Source organism: Anopheles maculipalpis, chromosome 3RL, assembly GCF_943734695.1.
Source record: "Anopheles maculipalpis chromosome 3RL, idAnoMacuDA_375_x, whole genome shotgun sequence".
Classification (NCBI taxonomy): domain Eukaryota; kingdom Metazoa; phylum Arthropoda; class Insecta; order Diptera; family Culicidae; genus Anopheles; species Anopheles maculipalpis.
The window spans coordinates 35,157,799-35,181,049 of NC_064872.1; the positions used below are offsets into that span (position 1 = coordinate 35,157,799).

At 42.6% G+C, this 23,251-nt stretch overlaps 2 protein-coding genes across 2 annotated transcripts in view; one reads left to right on the top strand and one right to left on the bottom strand.

Annotated features, from left to right (window-relative positions):
- The window catches only part of LOC126564281 (actin-binding protein WASF2), a 501,777-nt gene that overhangs the window by 459,906 nt on the left and 18,620 nt on the right, over positions 1 to 23,251 (bottom strand). The window lies entirely within an intron of this gene.
- LOC126565323 (ras-related protein Rab-9B) overlaps positions 1 to 23,251 on the top strand; it is a 186,638-nt gene that overhangs the window by 278 nt on the left and 163,109 nt on the right. The window lies entirely within an intron of this gene.

The following is a 23,251-nucleotide window of genomic DNA, read 5'->3' on the forward strand; positions in this document are numbered from 1 at the left end:
TGTGGAGTTATGTATTTTTTCGGGATATTTTTTTTTTTTGGAACCAAAAAAAGCATTTTTTTTAATAGACCTGTAATTTGGTTTTCAATTATCTGTTTTCTGTTTTTGCTTGAAACATGTGTCTTGAAGTAGGAAGTGATAAATAGTCATTTTATCTTGATTTGTAGGCTTTTTCGTAACAAATTTGCATACAGCTTGTAAAAGGTTTATTCCTGAAGTTTCCACGATAAAAACGAATCACAACGATCAAGGGGCCGTTGGTGCATGCGACATTTGCTTCGGTCTTCTGTCGGTTACTGGGTTCCCTTGACTTAGTTTTCGACCGTAACGTTCCGGATGGGAATCAAAGTCCGATCCTATCGTGTAGTGACGCTGCTACCATCTCTACAATCGGTCTTCTCCATTACTGCAAAGAGTTTATTGGAGTTGGAGTGGGTCATTAAATTAGCTTTGGAAAAATATTTGCCTCAAGTTGCATGTTCAAATAAAAAAAGGTTAGATTTAGTTATTTCAAATATATAATCTTTTGCATACATCATTATGTGGCATAACCATTATTGACCATGGTACTGGTATAACAATAATACGCGTGGCTATAGTGGTAGCTTTTTGAGGCCACATTCGATCTCGCTGTGCTCCTCTACGTCTCGTGCCGAACGGGTCGCTGAAGAGCACATTCTTGGTGGGGCATGAGTCCGGCATCCTCATCACGTGCCCCAGCAAACGTATCCTTCCGGCTTTGACTACCGTCAGGGTATCAGCACCGCCAAACAGCTCAGCTAGCTCGTAGTTCATTCTCCTTCGCGACCCTCCCTGCTCGCACTCACCACCAAAGATAGTCCTTAACACCCGCCGTTCGAAAATGGTGAGTGCATTGGCGTCCTCCGTCAGGATAGTCCAAGACTCGTACCCGTAGAGGACTACCGGATGTATTAAGGTGCGGTAAATCGTGCATTTCGTGTGTTGTTAAAGTCTTCTGAATAGCAGGAATTTGTAGATTCCGTAGTAAGCACGATTCGCTTGAACAATGCGCCTTCGGATTTCGCTGCTAACGTTGTTGTCCGAAGTCCGACGATACGATCGTACCAAGGTAGCAGAACTCCTCTACCACCTCGAGATCGCCGCCATCAACTAATACTCTGCTTCCGAGTCGGGCTCTATCACGGTCAGAGTCTCCGATAAGCAGGTATTTTGTTTTCGTCGCATTGATGCTCAATCCAATTTATTAGCCTCGTGGTTCAGTCGGGTGTACGCCTCGCATACCGTCACAGTTGTACGTCCGATGATGTCGATGTCATCCGCGAAGTCAAGGAATTTGATAGATCGGGTGAAAATCATGCCCTGGGATGTCGAAACCACGCTTCGCATCGCACCCTCCAGAGCGATGTTGAACAACAAACAGGAGAGTCCGTCCCCTTGCCTCAGACCTCGGTGAGATTCGAACGATTCCGACAGCATGCTCGAAACTCTAACCTTGCACTGCAACCCGTCCATAGTGGCCTTTAGCAGCCGTATCAGCTTCCTAGGGATCCGATGGCGGAAATCCTCTCCGGATCTTGAACAGTTCGGCCACCAGCTGGCCCATCGCTGCCAGCAGATTTGTTGCATTTCAGCTGGTTGATGGCACTGATGACTTCGTCCAGGGATGGCGGGAGTACCTCGTCATCGTCATGCAGGCTGTCGTAGCTCTGCACTCCTCTGCTTCCTGCGCCTAGTTCAGTGCCTCCTGCATCTGCTCCGTTAAGGCGTCTGTCGAAGTAGCACTTCCACCTGTTGATCACCTCTCGTTCGTTCGATAGAATATCTCCTTCCTGCGGCACATAGCGATCATGGGAGTAAAACCGCCCCGTGCCGCATTCAATATCCTATAGAACTTGCGAGTTTCCCCCGACTGGTATAACTGCTGTATCAGTTGATCGTTCGACTCTTCGAAGCTACGCTTCTTGTCCTGGAAGAGCCGGATCTGCTGCCTCCTCAGTCATCTGTAGTGTTCCACGTTCTGCCGGATCTCGGGCTGGAGCATGCGGGTACGCGCTGCGTTCTTCTTGGATACAGCTTTCCTGCACTCATCATCAAAACATTCCTTCCTCTGGATACGTGTCATGCGTCTAATTGTTCACTCGGCTGTGTTGACTGTGCTGTTTTTATAAATAAAAACTTTATTATATATGTCCTCTTAATTTAACATTCGCATATTTAAAACAATAAAAATAAATAAATAAAATATCGAATGCACTAGCTTCAAAATCGGATATTACGAAGGACTCATTGTTTCGTACATCTCGGAATGTCTCTACTCGACGTCGGTCTGCTACCTCTTCTTTTTATGCGTTGACAAACACCATCGTAAAGTTCTTGCCCTCAATTTGTGGCTTATTTATCGTTCACACCTAATAACTTAATTCTGTGGTCAGTAGAGCACGGAGGTCTCTTGGCCTTATTAAACACGTAACTCGGGATTTTTTCGACCCATTATGTTTATGGGCACTTCGCTGCTCATTCGTCAGATCACTGTAGGAGTATTGCTCGGTTATTGCTTACTCCACTGCTAAAGTGCATATCCGACGCATTGAGCAAGTGCATAGATTCTTTTCCAGCTTTACTACACTCAAGCTACTTGGAGCTCCTCTCTATGAGTGCAGACGTCTTCTGCTTGGTCTCGATACTATGGAAGATCGGTGCTCTTTCTACCTAGTTTCCTTCATTGACTCCCATTATCTGAACTGCATGGATGCTCCAACGCTCTTGCCCTCGTTCCTTTTCTAATTCGCTTCCCGTTCCTTTCGTGTTCACATTCCTTTTTGCATCCCTGCCAGACGCACTGCAGCATGGCCGAAATGACCCTCTACTTTGTGCCCTTTGCCATTTTAATTCGCCCTATCACGCATTTGAAATTCGCCTAACCCTTTCTTCCTTTCGTACACGACTGATTCGTTCCCTTCCTTTTTTTCATTTTTTTTCCTTTTTTCCTCTTTCCGCTAATAATCGTTCTTCAGCAAGTTCAATTGATCTATATTTTTGGTCTAATTTAAGTTTGGCTTTTTTTGACTTATGCTCCTTCTGTAAACAAATAATGATCAGGCTTTTGAGTGGCGTCACACATGGTGTTGACAAAATAAATAAATTAATTAATTATTCAAATAACAAAATAATAATAATCGGATTAATGTAAGTCAAGCTTCAGAAATTGACCGAAACTCAATCGTCCGATAACGATAACGGCTGCACGAACGAGACTGTGCGTGACTGAGGGCGACTTACTGTTCGCGAGTGACGTTGAGGACGGTTGATCTTCATTTTGTAAGTAAATTTTGTGGGCCATCAGATTTATGGAGAAAAACTCCATTAACTCTAAAAAAACTAAATAGAGAAGTGGATTCCCATACACTCACAATCCTGGGGATAATGTACCTCAATTTTTGTTCTTCCGAAATTCTGATCGAGTACGAGGGCTGACAATAAAGTAAGGTCTCCAATTTTTTTTTTCATAGAAAATGACATTTATTTACAAAAAGCGATACACCGTTGGAAAGGCCAAGGTCTTGGCTACTTTTCTACATAATCGCCATTTTTTCCAACAACTTGTGCATCCGCACGATGAACTTGTCTATGCCGGCAGAATCCCACTCTCCGTCCGCCTCGCGCAGCCAGGTGTTGACCTCTTTCTGAACCTCCGCGTCACTTTCAAAGCTGTTTCGGCACCCATCGGGCAGAAACTTTGTGATACTGCAAGTTGTTCACAAGGATATGACGGATTGTTTCGCTGCTACACACTCCTCCAAGCTTCTCTTCCAAGTCCCTAATTGTCGCACGGTGGTTTTTGAGCATTTCTGCCTCCACTGCTTGAACAATCGCATCCGAGACCGACGGTCGGCCACTGCTCTCCTCGTCGTGAACATTGAACGCCCGGAATTGAACTCGCGGCTCCACTTACGCTCGTTTTTTATGTCCATACACTTTTCCCCATAAACTTCAACTAGTTTTCAATAGGTGTCACATTTTTCGCACTCAAAAAACGTATTACAGAACGCAATTCGCACTTGGACGCTGACGCGAAGGGTACCTCCATCGTTGACGACTGCTCAGCCAAGACTGAGGGGTCGGGGAAGCCTCACCCAGCAGCAAAGTGGTAGTGGTGGATCCAAGGTACACGGCGGTGTTGCCAGTTTTCGCCTAGCGCGTGATCCGGCGAAGTTGCAGCGTTGGAGACCTTACTTTATTGTCAGCCCTCGTAATTCTTTACCTTGATGGACTGCAGAAATGATCATGATTGCACATGATTGTTGGTTGATTTGGAGGTTAATTTATTCTTCTTTTGCGTGCTTATTGAATTGTAGTTCGAATTAGTACCATGCAATATAAATGCATTTTATGACCAATCATTTCGCTACAATGTGCTTATGACACGATAAACTACGAATTTTTATTAAAAACTCATCCTTATACAGCATTCGTTCATTCGTTTCTGATCTTTCTCCCATCGCTTTTCTCCAGACAAGGGTAGTCGATGCATTTTAATGACCTTGTTAGGCCACGCTTTGGTACTCGCTTCGATCTTCTTGGTACCGAAGCTTTAATCGCTGATTGATTCTTTATTAACCCTACGGATTTCTCGCTACATGTTGACCTTTGGTTGGTTTGTCATCTGTCGTTATAATGGCTATATTTTTAGCCTTTATGCAATTGACACATGCAATTAAAACTGCTTACAATGTGGCATGGGTTTGGTATGGTAGAAAGGAAAAAAAGTTAAACAAAACAAATTAGTTTTCCATGAAATTTACTCAGCTATGCAGTATGTTTTATTATGTTCTGTAGTTTAAGGTAAATCAAAGGATGTTTGATAGTTAAGATTATGTAGAGATTATATGCAATAAACGAAACCTTTCTTATCATTTCCAAACTACAAATTGTTTTACAAAATAACACAATACTCTGAACTTACTCTTGCTACAGGCTTGCAATTGATTTAGAAAGATTTGTTAAAACATTTTCAACATTTTTCCCCACAAACAATCACTAAAGTTATTGTATGCACATGTACAAAACACAACTCAGCAATGGGAACACATTCCTTACACTTGTGTCTTTGATGTTTTTCCCTCTGCATTGGTGGATGCGTACACTACTTCCGGTTTTCCATACCCGCTTTATATCTAAAACTAAAAGACACTACACCACACGGCCATACACGGCCCGATTATGTAAGCATTCTTTCTTCAGAAAGCAACCTTCCCGGGCAGGGCTGGCTTAATCGCATCGTCCGCTCTGTCATCATGCCTTCAAACCCGTGTTGCGTGCGTGCGTCAGCTGCATGTGCCTCGCATCAATTGCAATGTAAAATATGGAATGCATCCATGCAGTATGCAGTTTCCACATTCCGGGCATCAAAATCTTGCAGCTTGTGCATTGGGGGGAAAGTTCATTAAAATGGAATTACGTGCAGCTATGTGCAGCCGGGGTTTTACTTGCTCCCCCCGAAAAAAACATAAATATGTACACACAAACACACAGCCACTCATCAACCCCCGTGTGGGGAGGATGCATATTGAGTCAAAGATTTCTCGCCCTACCGCCCGTTGGCTGGCACTTTATTCTTTTTTTGGGTATATCGTTGGTTCCTTGGAACGGACAAGGGTTAGGAAAAGATACTTTCCTCCCAGCTGCATTTGGCCAAACTCACTCACTCACACACACACACACACACACACACACACACACACACACACACACACACACGCTCACAATCTGCAATATTATACGTGAGGTGAGTCGAAAGTTAGTTGCTTCGGGCACCGTTTCAAATGAAAATCGGAAACGCTTTATTCCGCCGCCTTTCCTTTCCCAGGTTTCGTAGCCCTCCCGCCCCGTCCCTGTACTGGAGCCACTGAAACAGAACAACTTCTCGCATCGACAGGCTGGCACACTGGCAATCTTTTCCAATTCGAAATCAGTTGCTTCAAAACGCTCCGGACAAAGTTGCTGCGTTTCGTGAAGTTTCTGCTAAACCAACATTTAAAACGTGCTGCAAAAGCTCATCTCCGAGTTTAAGCTCGCCCCAAATGAAATTCCTCTTGCAAATGCACACAGAAGGAAAAAGGAGAGAGAGAGTGAGAGAGAGGGACAAAGTTGACGTTGGTGGTGATGGCGTCACTGGCGGACGGGGTTCGATGTTTAAAATTAATTGGTTGGGAAGGAAAAGTTTTCCCTTGCTTGCTAACTGGCTGAACTCGCGTGAGTTGCCTCGCCTCGGTTAACCTTGCCAGGATGGTTGGCCGGGGTCGGAAATTGGTTTCGCCGCTTATGCAGCACGGTGTGCATTAATTGAAGGGTTTATCCACGAGTTATCGCAGTGTCCTGTTCACTGTGCAGTGTATTGACGAGATATAGTTGGTGGAAATTGACCCGTCTGCATGCGCTTGCAAATGGTAATGAAGTGTCCGTTTCGGTTTCGGCCATGTGAACGATCGTAAAAGTCTGGTTGATGTAAATAATTTTGAATTATGTTACGGATACGGGGTGAAACTGTCTTTAGAAGGGGGGAAAGGAATACAATTTTGGCGCAAGCTTTAATTGCAAGCACAGCTTTCGTTAGAATAAAAACTTGAAAGTCTCATTAAATAGACAAATTGAAGAAGTTTTGTTTACTCCTTTACTTTTATGCCGCAACTCTGGGGTTTAGCCGTCTTGAAATAGTTATTTAAGCCTTGAATAGTTGAGTGTACCAGTGTGAGCAGCTTTGCATTCTGTAATTTATTTTAAAGCTATTCCTTATCTGTATTCCGTAAAGTATCCGTTCCATGCCTATCAGACGCCTGGCAAGAATCACCAGGAGCGGCATTTCGGGAGAGACATTGCGTATCAGCTTTTCTTTGGCCAGCACATTACTACACCTCAACTGATGGTTGAGATGAGCCTGTTGCTCTAAGCACTTGGAAGGTCTCCGATTCCAGCTCTGGTTAGCACCAGGCGCCAAATAGCCGTAAACGACAGGTCCTGGTATACTGCATGCTTCGCTGTGTTCACCGCATCCGAGAAGCAGGGACACAGCGGGGACGACGTGAAACTCATGCGGCATAGGTAGTTACGGTGGTATTCATGACCGAGCAGTACCTGTGACAAAAGGTACAGGTGGATGTTCGCGCGGTATAAGGCACGCTGGTGTCTTTTGGAGACAGCTAATACTGATAACAGCTATAAACCCCCTTCACTAACAGACAGATCACTACGATACCAACGAATACAGTATCTCACTCATATCACATCGTTCTGAAAGCCAACGTCGCCTTCAGAAGACACTGTCTACGGGTAAGCTCCAAGTGTCTTTGATTGCAGCGTCGATCGACTGCCATGTACCAGGCGGCTTCCTCACGTACATACGCATTAAAAACCGGCCTTTAAATTGAAATCACTACTTAAATGGCAGCTTATGCTATTCCATTGCTTTAAAAGAACTCTGTAAGCATAGATACTATATGGGGTTTTTCTACGCAATTTATTAGGCTGCTGACCAACATCTGATTAAAAAAGTAAAGAATGTGCTTGTCGTTTCCTTACTACAAACACTTCAGAATTAGTTGGTAGTCTTATCTAAGGTATGTCAAATTTATTTTAATTCGTGGGTCATATTTCGTGCCGATAAGCCATTTATTTTAAACTCTGGAGGACTAGCTACTTCTTGTTGACAGTTTATGGCTAATCGATGCAGACCTGCAATCAAACTCCGTACCAATAAGCAAATGTACTTAGTAAAAGCAAGTGTTCTTGGTCCTCGGTTGGTTCCTGAACTGTGTGGAACGTCTTGTTGGAACAGCGTATCATCTGGATTATGTAAATTCGATTAATCATGCCGTTAATTTAATAGATTTTTTTTGTTTTTATTTATTTATTTATAATTAATTATGACGGTACAGTGCCGCATTGAGATTTTTTTGTATTTATAGTATTTTTCTGTAGAATTTTAGAATTTTTTTTTATTTTGTCCAAGTTAGTTTGAGATAGCATTTTAACCTCGGTTTTGCTGTGTATCGTCGCCTCATACACCGGGCCCGGAAGTTGTTGACGAAATCTTCTTGATAGGCAAATCAGGCTGAATGTTGTGAATACATTATCATAAATCAAACCAGAAACATCTATTGCAAACATTCAGGCGTCACGCTGTTTAAAATCCTTTAAAGTAGTTTTAAAACCTTTAAAGCAGAAGCAAAACAGCATTCATACGTGAATCATTATCATCACCATCACTATTAGGATCCAAGACTAATTTCATGTTTTCGACCACGAATCGGAAACACCGGTACGATTAATTTGTCCGCATTGCAAACAAATACACTCTCCCGAACGTGTGAACGTCTTTCCAATGGTGCCCTTCACCTTATTTGTTATCAGCATTTACTCTGCTTTTATCAACCGAAAGCGTTTACTCAGCATATGATCACTTCCCACGGGATCGAACGAAAACCGATGGTACTGGCGAAAAAAAAAGCTTCGCCTTGCGAACTTCCAATCTAATAGCCGCAAAGAGAAGGAGCGAAACACCTTCAAGTCCTTATGGTTATTTGCCTCTCTTTCTCTCACCCATAAGCTCAACCGAAAGACAAACAAGATGAAAGGTTATCGCAATCAGATTCAAATAAATTTTCCTTCCTTTTCCTTAATCGTCCCTAACGGCATCCAGGGTGAACTGGAAGTGTGAGAAAAAAATGGAAGCAAATGGTCAATGGTTGGGATGGCCTTTTTGTTCGTTTGCTGCTGCCCATAGATAGGAAGATATGTAACCATGTAAGGAAAACCACCACGGTCACTCACAACGGCACAAACAAAGCTTTGCTGGCGCCACGCTGGGCCGAACGGACACATTTGTTTGTCTGCTCTCCTTGGAGGTCGCTTTCAAGGACCTGAAGTGCACACAACCTCCTGTTATGGGTGTGTTTGAAGGCCAGTCCTAAAGGTGAAATCTGGTGGAAGCCACGGGGGACTAGATTCTACGTGTGTTATTTTTGTTGTTGTTCGCTAGCTTGGGACAGAACGCTTCGAACGCTTTTTTGTGCGTTCTCCTTCAACGAATCTATCGCTTTGACGCCTAGAACGAATGTATCCAACCAACCGTAACGGTGACTGTTCGTTTGCTTTTGGCGTACTTTCTGAAGCTTGCTTCTTGTTGACTTTTACCCCCACCCCCATCTTGAGGATAATTCGAGGGGAGGCCAGATCAAACCCCCCCAAAAAGGAGCATTGGGAACTAATGGAAGAGCGTCATAGGAACAAAAAAGAAAACACGAAAGCGAAAAGGAGAAAAATCCCACGCTCGAGCGCCACACGGTGTAACGCGGAAGTGTAGAAATTTATCAGTGTCGGAATTTTCTGGCCAGTAACTCAATTTATGCTTATTTATTTACGACGAAGAGATTTACGCTCGTTGACTTTTTCTCGATTTCTTTTTCTGTGCCGTGCCGTGAGTTTGTGGCACCAAAAAAAAACAGATCTCTTGCAGGAATGTTTTAGGTGTTTGAATAACTTTTTGCTTCGGAATTGGTTGGTCTATGAGCAAGCTCTTGTCTTTGCGATAGTGTTTTTACAAGACACGATGCAATCTTGTAGATAAGAGTCCGTACAAATGTGCCATTGTTTTATCAATAGTACAAGAGCTAAAGAGTGGCTTGGTGCTTGTTAGTTGTGGTAAGGGTTTTGAAAGCCAATGCGTTTTTTTCGCCTAACTATGGACAGTGCTTTTATGTGTAACCTCAAATTTATTAAAATAAAGCACTCGGTGAGTTGTCTTATAAAATTATCTAGACGGTTTTTGATGGACCATTTTTGCTTTATTGACAAACTACTAATGAGATCCAACACTGTTAGATGTGCTAAAAAGGTATTTTACTTGTTATCAATATTGTTAAATTTCTCGTATTGGGTAATTCTGGGTCAATAATTACTTATTTTAGTTTACTCATGAGGCCCATTTCCCTGAAATTTGAATTTTTGTAAAGCAAACTTTTGAGAATGTATACTCAAGAAGAGATAATGAATTTCCTGCTCACCCAGAAAACCCCATGAACCAAAGAAAATTTTCAGCTGCGAAGAGTGTCTTTTAGTCAAAATATATCTGACCAATAATTATTCTACGGGATATTGTTAGCGCGGAAAAAGATGCCCAGGAACCATCAATGCTGATGCTTATGGTCATTAATGCATCCTTTATGTTCAATCAGCTACTGAAAGCCGTTTATAAAGAATTGTGTTATTTATTTATTTATTTATTTATTTATAATTAATAATGACGGTCCAGTGCCGTATTGTCAACACCGCTTGTGTTGAGTAAATTTTAGAATTGTGTTATTATTATGTAAATTTTTGTAACAATAAGGGTGTTAGAAAACGAGCGGCTTCTTTTGCCTTTTCAGTGTAGCTGAGCTTTATCTTTATTACTAAGCTCTTGACATACAATTAAGAAATCCAAAAAATTAGTCCGCTGTTCGCGCACGCTTATATTAGCTTCCCGATGTTTATCCGCTCGTGATTAGTTTTCGAATGAATCGATCGTTCCCTAACTGATCCCGAGGCAGGCTCGTCCTGCCCTTTTCTGATCATTCTTATCTCTTCTGTTCTTCTTCGTGCCTCCTAACTGATAGGGCGTTGGGAGCCTTATGAAGTTTCCAACAAAGAGGTAGGCTAGATAACGGCAATGGCCACTGTTAGGCTAGTGCAACGCAGGGTCTAGTCTTACGATCAAACTTTTTTAAATATAACCATCATACAACCAAATATTTCAATGAATATTATGTATGCGTCAAATGCCACACAAAAATTTGGGTAATCGTACGACTAAATCATGACATCGTCATAGTCAAGATGTCATTTTTTTATTCATAAAGGACAGCCAGGCCGTATTGCTTACAATAAACTTAACATTAGTATACTCCTTTCATCTTTGCTGGGAGACATTTCCTTCTCCGAGCTGTGACAGGGCACCATATCCCGGGTGTGCTCGGTTGTTCCGTTGCATATATTCCGTCATCCAAAGCCAAAGTCGTGTTCCTAGCGAGGGTCTTATCGTGTGAGAGCACCATATCCCGGGGTAAGTCAGGCGTTTCCATGCTCGTGGTCCAGATGGTAGCGTGGGTCTTGATCGGTTTCCATTTCGAAGGTACCTTGATTGTGTACGATCATGAAGTCTCGTTAGTGTCCTTCTTCATCCCGTCACTGTTTTGTCCGTCCATAGCATCGGCCGGTGCAACTTTTCCATATGGTACCCAACCCTTCACGCATCGTACTTATTCATACATTCATTAATTCATTCTTCCATTCATTCATCATTCATACAAGCGAGTTTCATTCATACATGTTTTACGTATAAGACAGACAAACAGTGGGAGTAGAGGGGGAAGGGGATCACACTAATAATCCGTTAGCACGGCAAAAGAGAAAGATTACTCTCAGGTAGACCTCGTCGCAGTCTCCCAACAGGTCCCGAATTGGAGTATTTGGAAACTTTCGGACTGGCAACGGACTGCGTCTAACAAGGCGGGTCAAGCAGCCTCGTATTCCACACAAGACTATAGAAGATGATCTATGTCGTGGTATCCGAGGCCGCAGCCACATATTTTGGGGTCAAGATGTCATATAGCCAACAAATTAAATACGAGTGATCACAAAAAGGAACAAATGCAAATAAAATAACAAACAGAATATTACAAAAAAATCAAGCAGAATATAAAGATGATACAATAGACAGGCATAAGAGCATAAAAAACTACACACATTATAAAAAATAGTAAAAACGGTAGAATAACATAAATTAGCCATAATAAAACATAAACTTTCATTTAGACCAAATAACCCAGTACTACACTGATGGATCATCCTCTGAGGAGGGCACTGGCTTCGGTGTTTTTAGCGAGTCCACCGAAGCATTTTTCAAATTGAGGCAGCCATGTAGTGTTTACACCGCAGAGCTAGCCGCAATATTTTACGCACTATCGATGATAGCAGCGAGACCTTCGGACCAGTACTTCATCTTCACTGATGGCCTTAGTGCTATTGAAGCTCTGAGATCTCCGAAGGCTGTTAAGAGTCAGGACTTCTTAACCATCAAAATCATGGAACTGCTTGGCTCAATGTTCGATAAGGCGTATAGGATCTCGCTAATCTGGGTCCCTTCTCATTGTGGAATTCCCGGCAATGAAAAGGCAGACTCACTGGCCAAAACAGGCGTCAAAGAAGGCGCCGACCTATCTCGGCCCAGGAGTTCCTTCGTTTCCCACAGCAACTTTTCCTGTCTCGCTGGCAGAGCATGTGGGAGGCGGATGAACTCGGGCGTTTCCTTTACTCGATCTCTCCGCAAGTGTCCCTGCGGCCTTGGTTCCATGGGCTCTCTGTGGACCGGGCGTTCATACGAATGATGTCTCGACTGATGTAGAATTATTTTGCGTTGAATGCTCATCTACAGCGTATAACTCTGGCTCAGACAAAAGTGTGTGGCTGCGGTGACGGATTCCACGATGTGGATCACCTTCTGTGGTCCTGCGTGGAATTTGAAACCGCAAGACCCTCCTTGTTGAGCGCAGTCGAGAATATCGGCAGACGACCGGGTACAGAAATCAGAGAAGTGTTGGCTACCAGGGACCTCCTCTACATGAGGATCATTTACCGATTCGCCAGAGACAACGGTCTTGTCCTATGATTCCACATCCCAGGTATCCTTCCAATCCTTATTCGTATTCCGCCATTCTTTTTTTGTTAAATGTTGTGTTGTCTATGTCTTAAGTGTATTTTTTGTAGTGCCAAGGGTGATCCGATGACTGGGCAACAGCACTCGAGGGTGATTCCAACACTGCCGTAAAAGGGAGGCAGGCGTTGTAGAAAGTGCAGTGTTCTCCACTCCAGTCCAGTTTTGGCACATTGAGTTTGACAGCGTTGGCGTCGGGTTCGGGATGTTTGGCGGGCTCAGTCTCGGGAGTAGTGAAGTCGCTTTCGCTGCTGCGGGAGAGAGCTTGTCGATCATCCTTTGATTGGACGTTGACTAGATTGAGCTTGGAATGTCATTGCTGGAATGCACTGGAGAGCACTGTACGCAGACAAATAAATGTTCGTGCTGTCTTAACGATGTTTATTTGTTCGTTACAGTCCAGACCATAGCAAAATGATCAACAATAGAACAGCCACAACACCACAATAGCCGGAATTCGGATGCAACCAACCAACATCATTACAATAGCCACCGCAATAGAACCGGACCATCAGCCACGAATACATCATCATCATCATCATAACCATCATCATCACCATCATCATCACCATAACCGAGTATGCCCGGGATAAGGCAAAGAATAAGGAGGAAATGCCTTATCAAGATGATTATAAAATTTACTCAACACAAGCGGTGTTGACAATACGGCACTGGACCGTCATTATTAATTATAAATAAATAAATAAATAAAACATAAACTTAGGTGCAAAAGGGAAAGTCAGGTAAAAGCTAGAAGGTCGTTTACCTCTCGCATCGTGACGTGTAACTTACGCGGAGCCTTAAATTGTCAGGATTTAAAATTTCTAGGTCTATTCCTCTCTTTTTTTATTTTCATTTATTTCGTTATCATTCTTGTTTCTGTTAGAACAGAGTATTTTGAGGCGTGAAAAGATACGTGTAGTTAATACAAGGTTCTGATTTATTCTGATTTTATGAGCTTACTATGTTAATCATATAAACTCTTTTGGCTTCGTTGAATACTAGATGCTTCTATATCCAACACTCCTCCTCAACGAAGACATCTTCATCCTTTAACACCGATTGCCGTTCGATGTCGTTCCAACTTGATTCGTTCAAGTGGCTTCGTCATAATGTCCGCTTCCATTTGATCCGTTGATAAGTAACGTAGCTCGATGATTCCTTTCTGGCGCAAATCTTTAGTGAAGGCATGTTTGGTATCAATATGTTTGGTACGACTATCAATACGATCTGATTCTACCATTTTGATACAAGACTGATTGTCTTCCCACACGACGATTGGATTCGTTTCTTCTTCACCAAGATCATCACCTAACAGTCGTTTGATCCACATTAGTTCTTGACAACAGACGGACAATGACACGAACTCAGCTTCTGTTGACGAAAGCGAAACACACGTTTGTTTTCTGGTTCCCCAACTTATGAGTCCTCCGCAATATTTGATCAGGAACCCGGAATTCGACTTCCTATCATCTTCATTACCGGCCCAATCAGCATCAGCGAAACCTTCGAGTTTTCCATTACCATCGCCTAAGTGTAAACGCAGATCCTTAGTTCCCGACAGATAACGTAGGACACGTTTTGCTTCAGTCCAATCTCGATTAGTCGGATTCGATACCTTCCTGCACAGTAATGACGTACTGATACAAATATCGGGTCGTGTATTCACCGCAACATACAGCAAACTCCCCACTAACGATCGATACGATTCATTCGTTTCCAGTAATTTCTCCTCCTTTTGCTTTATATACGCGGGATCGATGGGTATTTTCGATGGTTTCGAATTTTCATGACCAAACCGAGCAATGACTTTCTCGATGTAATTCTTCTGGTCAAGTGTATAATGTCCTTTGACTTTTTCAACATGTATGCCCAGGAACTGCCGTATATCACCAAGCTTTGACACCTTGAATTCCTTTTCAAGTGTAGATTGTATGCTGTTGTATTCATCCTCCGAATCACAAAATATGAGCATATCATTCACGTAGATAAGAATAAAGCAACGCTTACCATTCTTGTTTCTTATATACAGGCACGAGTCTGCTTTCCCGGATTGAAAACCCATGTTTCTAAATGTATGATCAATCCGTTTGTTCCATACACGTGCTGACTGTTTCAGACCATATATGCTCCGCTTGAGCCGACACACCAGATTTTCTCCCGACTGAAATCCTGGAGGCTGCTTCATATAAACTTCATCAGATAAGTAGCCATACAGATAAGCGCATTTGATGTCCAAGTGCTTTACCACCAAATTCTTCTTAGCAGCTATCGACAGCAAGGTACGAAGAGTGGTTTGTTTCGCCACTGGGGCAAAGACTTCATCATAATCCGTGCCGAACTGTTGAGAAAATCCTTGCGCGACCAATCTCGCCTTATAGCGTACCACCTCGCCGTTCTCATTTTCTTTCATCTTGTATGTCCACTTACATCCGACAACTTTCTTTCCTGCTGGCAACGGTACTAGCTCCCAGGTCTGATTTTCGATCAAAGAGGCTATCTCCTCCTCCATAGCAGATATCCAAGCCGTTTTATCGACACTCTGCATCGCCTCCAAGTAGCTTCTTGGTTCGCAAGTGTCTTGTTTCGTAACACCGGTTACTTCTGGATACCGCTTCGCTGGTACTCCTTTCGTTGTTCGATTTGACCTTCTTGGTACACATTCGATGTCTTCACATTCGTTAGAATCATTTGCAGGAACATGATCTTCATTTTCTTCAATGATATCACTAGTGGCCGTATCAAACGTTTCATCTTCGCTATCACTTTCTTGATGAAACAATTCAGATTTCTTAGTAGCTGTCTGAAACTCTATTTCCACATTATGATCGGCTTTACTAGTACGTTCGTTTGTTAAACGTTTGGTGTTCTCATCAAACCGAACGTCTCTACTAACAATTACCTTTCGTGTATCTTCGTCAAGCAATCTATATGCCTTGTGCTCCGACGAATAACCTACGAAAGTGAGCCGTTTTGCAGTAGCTGAAAGCTTCCCTCGCTTTTCCTTTGGGATATGTACCCACGCACTGCAACCAAAAACCTTCAAATGTTTGACGTCAGGCTTTACTCCGTACCACAACTCGAATGGTGAAACTGCAACTGATGTTGTAGGCAAGATGTTCTGCAAGTAAACTGCTGTGTTCAACGCTTCAGCCCAATAACATTGGTGCATGTTTGAGTCGGCAAGCATGCATCGAACCATCTCCAAAAGATATCGATTCTTTCGCTCTGCCACTCCATTCTGCTGAGGACTGTATCCTGCCGTAAACTGCGCTTGAATGCCTTGTCGTTTGTAGAATTCCCTTAACTTTTTCCCGCGATATTCTCCTCCTTGATCCGAACGAATTATCTTCGGATTGCGCCCGAACATATTCCTCGCCATTGCCACGTACTCCTCGATCTTAAGAGCTACTTCCGACTTCTGCCTAAGCAAATACAGAACGCAGTACCTTGAGTGATCGTCAATTACCGTCATGAAATAACGATAACCGGTAACGGAAGCTGTCTCCAATGGTCCACAAACGTCGGTATGAACGAGATCCATCGTCGTCTTCGTGGATGATATCGATTGTTTCGGAAATGGAATTCTTACACTCTTGTTCTTCAAACAACAATCACAAGGTTCCTCAATGCCGCACTTATTCATATTACATCCAGTCACTAGCTTCTCTTTGTTCATTCGATTTATAGCTCTCATGTCACGATGCCCGAACCTTTTATGCCATATGTGCTCGCATTCCTGATTGTGGTTACTTCTAGCTGCCAACACGATCTTGTCCGGCTGCTCCAAAACGTACAATCCATTGACAGAATGTGCACACGCCACTGTCGCTTTACCGTACATAATTCGACATCCAACATGATCGTCGAACTCCACTCTTGCACCTTTATTAGTTATCTGCGACACCGACAGCAAATTCATGGTTAAACTTGGCGTAAACAACACATCGCTCAACTTGACCTCCCTCGATACTCCGTTTTCGTCACACAACGTAATAGTCACGGTACCTATTCCGTCAACTGGAGCTCGTTTTCCATCGGCCAATTTCACCCATTTCACATCGCTGCTTCGCAATTCACTAAAATATTTCCGGTCTGCGACGATATGGCTAGATGCCCCAGAATCTACAACCCATTACTTTGAATCGCTGTATCTTTCACTTACCCCGGCAAACGCGAAAGTAACTGTATCGTCCTTCTTTCGATGTATCTTGCCACGTCTGCTGCTGCTTTCCGGAGCTCGAGTCAATTCCGGACAATCCAGCTTCTTGTGACCCGTCTTGTTGCACTGGTAACACATCAGAGGTTTCTGCTGCCTCTCCCGACGTTTTTCAGCACCAACTTTCAACACCGAATCTATTGACGCTCCACGATGCTTTTCGATCTCATCGATCAGCTTCCTTTTCACCAACTCCATCGTAAGATCCTCATCAGATCGAGTCTCTAATGCGGTGGTAAAAGTGTCGAACGAACTTGGTAGGCTTCGCAAAATCATCGCGACTTTGAGATTTTCAGCAAGTTCTTGTCCGGCATTTTGGAGCTGCTCGTACAGTTCTTCCATCTCGAATAAGTGCTCGACCATGTCATCACCTTCCGAAAAACGTTTATCGCAAACCCTTTTCAGCAATGACACCTTCGATGTAAGTGTCGTTTTCCTATGATGGTTCTGCAACGATAACCACGCCTCACGTGCTGTCTTCGACGAACGAATCAATCCGTGTTGGTTGTCTTCAATGAGTAGGCCTATTGTCGCTCTGGCCCTGGCTACACCGGCGTCCCAAACATCTTGCGACACTGCTTCCGGCTTCACTCCTGGTTCCACGTAGCACCAAAGATCCTCACGGACCAACAGTAATTCCACTTTGAAGCGCCAGCTGTTGTAATTACTGTTGTTCAGTTTCACCATACTAAATCGGCCATCCATTCTGGAACAACGATTTTACGAACGTAACGAGACAAATATTCACTTTTCTTCCGAAAAATGCTCTGGGCCCATAACCTGTTAGAACAGAGTATTTTGAGGCGTGAAAAGATACGTGTAGTTAATACAAGGTTCTGATTTATTCTGATTTTATGAGCTTACTATGTTAATCATATAAACTCTTTTGGCTTCGTTGAATACTAGATGCTTCTATATCCAACAGTTTCATCACAGTTATAGTTATAGTTACAGTTATAGTGGCCACTAACAACTCACATATAGTCAATCACAATACAAAATGGATGGATAGGGGTGCGTGATTGAAACATTAATTGCATAACTTTAGGCGCTTATGCACATTCAGTGTATCTCAAATTATCACAAGCCGTAATTGCAGCTTAAAGCATACTCAATCGTGCATCGGCATGACTCAAAATATTCAATGCAACAACGATTGAGATACGTTCTGGTGTAAAATGTTTAAAGATGAATCGATTAAAACCTCTTATCATTGCTTCATTCGTATAACAATAACATGAAGCTATTATCCAGTGCTTCATTCTTCATTATACTCTCATACAAATCCCTTTTGAGTTCGCTTCATTCACTCTATTTTAACCTCTTGCTTGCCCTCCCTTCCGTATAATAGTCATCGTGATAACTTTTCCAGCAAGAAAATAACCTTCGAAACACTAATTGCAATCATTTCGTCCGATTCACCAACCGTAATGCTTCTTCGCCCGCACCAAGGTAACAAAACAAAACACTTCTCTCGGGAATGAGCGTTCCCTGGTGAAAGTGTAGTTTTTAATAACACTCCCAAATGGACGTTGCACAAATTTTTGGGACGACAAAAGGCAGACTGTAAGGAAGAAAGTTCCAACCGACGGGTTCTAAACGCAAACTGGGGAAAGGTGGCCAAGGATGATAGTGTCAGTGTGTAAGTAAAATGAGACTTAATCTCTTTTCTTCGCTTCAAAACACTTCCGGTACGGTTCACCCAGCGGGACAATTCCATTCTGTTCTGTTCGGGCGAAAAGAAGTCGTCGCAACGAAACTGTGCACAAACTTTGTTGTGAAGAAGATCGAGCCCGACCATTGGCCCTTGTGACCGAAATTGTGACACACCTGAAACGCACCCCCGGGATGAGCTGTTACGTCGACCGACCCTCCAGCGTAACCCACTTGCACACAGTCGAAGCTGTAAAGAAGGAGAATTTCTTTTAAAACCACCCATCTATGAAGCTTGCTTCCCACCGGGAGTACGAGGCCACGGTGGGTCGGTCGTGCAAAGTTTTCAATTATTTTCTGCACTTTTAAAATTCAATTACATGTAGATGAAGACACAGGCACGCGCCTTCATTTGGACGATCTGCTGCGATGGGATGGAGTGGCCGAAGAAAACACAATTGTTAAAAAAAGGAAAACCCGGTTAGGTCCCGATGCGTCCCGGAGGAAAAACTCCACTATCATCTGCTCTGCTCTACCGATGTGGGCCGATGATCTTAGACGGATCAAAAGTGCATGCAGCTGAGCACGAGGCTTGTGAGGTGTGGTAGAGAGGGCTATAAAAAGGGAGGGCTGCAGGAAAGTGCAACCGCGTGCCGGGTCGCGTTAGACGACGCACGAAACGCGAGAAGCATTAAAATTAAGAAAATGTTGTAACGGAACGTACTGTCAAAGTGTATGTGGAAAGGAAAACGGGAAAACAACTTCTACGATGATTCCCTCGCGCCAGTCGTCCTTTTCCCCGGCCCAATCGTGCCAGTAATGGGGTAGGGCTATCGATAATGGTGGTGTTGATAGTCCTTGGTGTCCTTATTTTCTTCCATTTCGCTTCTGCTTGAGGCAGTTGCAACAATGTGCCATCGTCGTTGCAGTTGCAGCTCGCACAAACACGTTCGCCTTGGACGATGGAAAGAGGTGGAAAATAATAAATAAAAGTTGTAATCTAGAAACTGCCAAGGTGATAAGCGTGTACTCTTGAATATTCTTGGAATGGTGTACGCTTTGGTCGCAACAGGAAGCGAAACAATACGCTCGCTGAAATGGGATGCAATTTTGCGCTCCACCGGGGTTAAGACAAACGAGTTTTTATTGAATTTATTCATCGATGCTTATTTGCGTTTGGTTTTTCTTGTGCAGTGCTGTTTGGGTGTGAGCAGTGTACAGAAAATGTCTGCTTTTATGTTTTAAGCTCTTGGAATTGATATTTAATTTAACAGATTGCGCGGTTAAATCCAACAGAGCCGTGGCTGAGAGCATCCTGCTGTATTAAATTGAATCGCATTTAATTATTTTTATACGAGATGTTTCGATAGTTATGATCGACAAGTAAACCATACATAAGATTTTAACATTTCAAATTATAAACTGTAAATAACTGAATGGTTCGTATATGTTATGTCTATGTTATAGCTACAATTTTGTTGGTAATTTTAGTCGCTCTGGCATGAAGGTAGATCGATGTTGTAGCCATTTGCTTTGCGTACTGTGGAAAGAGACTATTAGAAGGGAAATAGACCTTCAATTACATCAAAGAGAAGTAGATAAATTATTGTATTTTGATAATTTATCGACTGCCGAATTACTCTTTACAGGTTTATTTGGAGAAGTTTGTTTAAAAAACACACTTTTACCTACGTTTGAAGAATTGTTTTAATTTTTATTGTTGTACCTGTCAAAAATTCTGGAGACTATATATACTGCCTGATCGATGACTTTCGACTGTTCGGCTTTTAGAACATTTTCTACATTGCTGGAGAAAAACGAGTACATCGAATGAGGATGATCTGGAGTCGGTCCCTCGAATTTCTTGTAAGACTGAAATGCGTTCAAAGACTGAGACAGTTAATCTGAGGACTTGGTGGCTTTATCGCCCTTATCTTGTGTCAGAGGCAAAAGACTGTTAAACACAATTTTCATCCATTCCTGACCACTAAACAATCATTCAGGAAGAGAGAACGTGATGGCGCTTGAGAATGACATCTCTCTTACAGTGCGTGCTTCGTTCATACGAAAAAAAAACACTCTCATCTTCCCTTAGCAGCTTTCAACAGAATCCTTGAAGAAATTGCACTGTTTTGTGGTGTGTCTGATGAGCGGAGACCTTGCACATAAATAAGGTATCCAATTACAAAAGCATGCAATTGGATAGTCGATCATCACTATGAGGGAAATATCTTAACTGAATTTTTGACTCAATTTCTTAGCAACCTATTGGTCATAAAGTCAGAGAAGTTTGAATTACATTACGATCGCACAATAAGCATTTCGATGTGATGAGCTTTTGTACTTTTTTTAAATTAAGAACCATAAAAAAAACCTTGTTAGCGCATCTTCTATGGTTTTTGTCTATTAAGTTTTACAATAATCTGAGGCTAAAAAAGCGAAAGGCGCCTAGCGGTGTTATCGAGCGTCACAACATGCCGACAAACATAACAAATACCACTAAACTAAACCCACGATAGTGTGTACTACCGACGGGAATCAAATGGTGAAGCGTATTTGTAGTCCTTCTGGCCCAGGATGTCGCGTATCAGGAGGTTTTCCTTATGTCCGATCGGCTACTAAGAATCCGGATTTTGCTGCCTCGAATTCCACCAGAGAATGTGATCAATATCGTCAGCTACAAACCTTACAAGTGGCCCTTAGAAGATGTGCATTCATTTAATAATAGTTCGAAATAGGTTAAATAAACGCATGATCTACCGGATGATACCAGCGAGACAGAGAAACATGTAGAGAGATGGAAAGCGGTACCTTCCCAGGCTTTTTATCGTCCCACATGCTTTGCCAGCGGGCCAAGCACAGCTGTTGCGCAGTGTTAAGAGATGCGTGAGGGAGAATGAAACTCTCAAAAAAAAAAACGCCCTCGGGGGACCCGCAATGAGCATTCATTCATATAAGGAATATCCTGAATGATTTATTGAACAAAGAGCTTAAAATAGTCACTTTTTTTGCTTCGACATTGCTCAGGCTATCACCGATTTTAAAATACTGATGCGGAGTTAGGATTAAGTTGGTATAGCAAGCTCAAATTGTTGTTTAGACGAAGTACTAACATATATATTTTCCAGTAAAGTCGGGTTCAAACCACTTGAGGTTGTGAGCTTAAAAAATGAACAAGAAGAATGTTAAATTGTCAAGATATGTGAAGCTTTAAATTGACATAAAGCTTGTTACTGTATACAGTTATTGCACGTTCTAAAAAAATGACGATAACATGAAAATCAAATGACAATACGGCACTGAACCGTCATATTCAATTGTAAATAAAATGAAAATCAAACAATGAAAACCACAATAACAAAGATGATATAAGATAGCAGCTTAGTAATTTCTTTCGCTTAGTGAAGTGAGTTTATAACAGTTGTGTATTGCTTTGAATAAGGAGGTAGCGATGTAGTAAGTATTCGTTCAACATTTTCCAAAGAAGAATTATTAGAAAGTACACTTCAACAAACTCCTTTAATTGATGATAAAGCTTGTTGCTGTTACCAAAATCGTGCTAGAGAAAATAAAATTATTACTAGCAGAAAATAAAAGCTTACTGAGCAGTAATTAAAATAAGTGTATTATAATTTTACATTGAGCAACTGTTAGCAAATTAAAAGTACGTTAGGCTAGACATTAGCAGGAGCTTGTCGAGCGGGTGCAACTTTCACATCATTGCGTCATTTATCATTTTATGGTAATCCTTCGCGATGAGACAGGCTGCGAGACGGTTTTTGAAAAACTTTTCTCTCCTTACTAGCGACCGCACGGAAAGAACGATATGCTTCCATGTCCAATATTTACATAACCTCAATAAATCTAGCCGGAAGCCATATTTCCACCCCACGGCCTTGGGTGTTGGGTGTGAAAAAGAAATCCATACCTTCACAGACCCACAGACCAACTATCCGCAAGATGTGACAGACACAACGGTGGCGCGTAGTGTATGCTGGAGTGTAAACTTTTTTAAAAACAGCTGCTTCACCTTGACTTTCTCGCGCCGAACTGAGCGATCCCGCTTGTGAGTGAGTTTTGTGAAGCAAACTGTGAAGAAAAGCAAATCAGGAAGGAAGAAAAGAAGGTATAAAAAGGCAGCCAAGTTAAAGTGAAAATCCAGTGTGAATAATCCTTCGCTTATCTGCACCATAACTCAGCCCGTACAGGCTTTCAGTTGTCCAACTAAAGAGCCATTGCATGTCGAAACAAGCCTTAAACCGTCCGCCCGGTCGACAAGGCCATCCCGTGCCTGATGCTTCGCTCGTTCCACCATCGAACCGCAAACTCATCGCTCGGTACGAGATGATGTATGGGAACGCGTACGTTTATCAAATGCTCATCTTAATAGACTTTCGTGCGGTGTAGCCGTACACATACACGCTGAGGAGAAAGGTTTTTTATTCGCATTTCAGACCCTCCCACACTGGGGCCTTGCCTTGACATCGTTCGAAACCGGTGTTACGGCGGTGTGTTCTTCGGAGCGTGCTTCGAAGGGAAGTACGTTCGTATGGCCAAAATGTAGCCAACAAATCCACTTGTTTTGGATGCCCCGTATAAATCGCTATGTACTCCGGTTGGTGAAGTTGTGATAGGAATTTGTGCCACCGAAG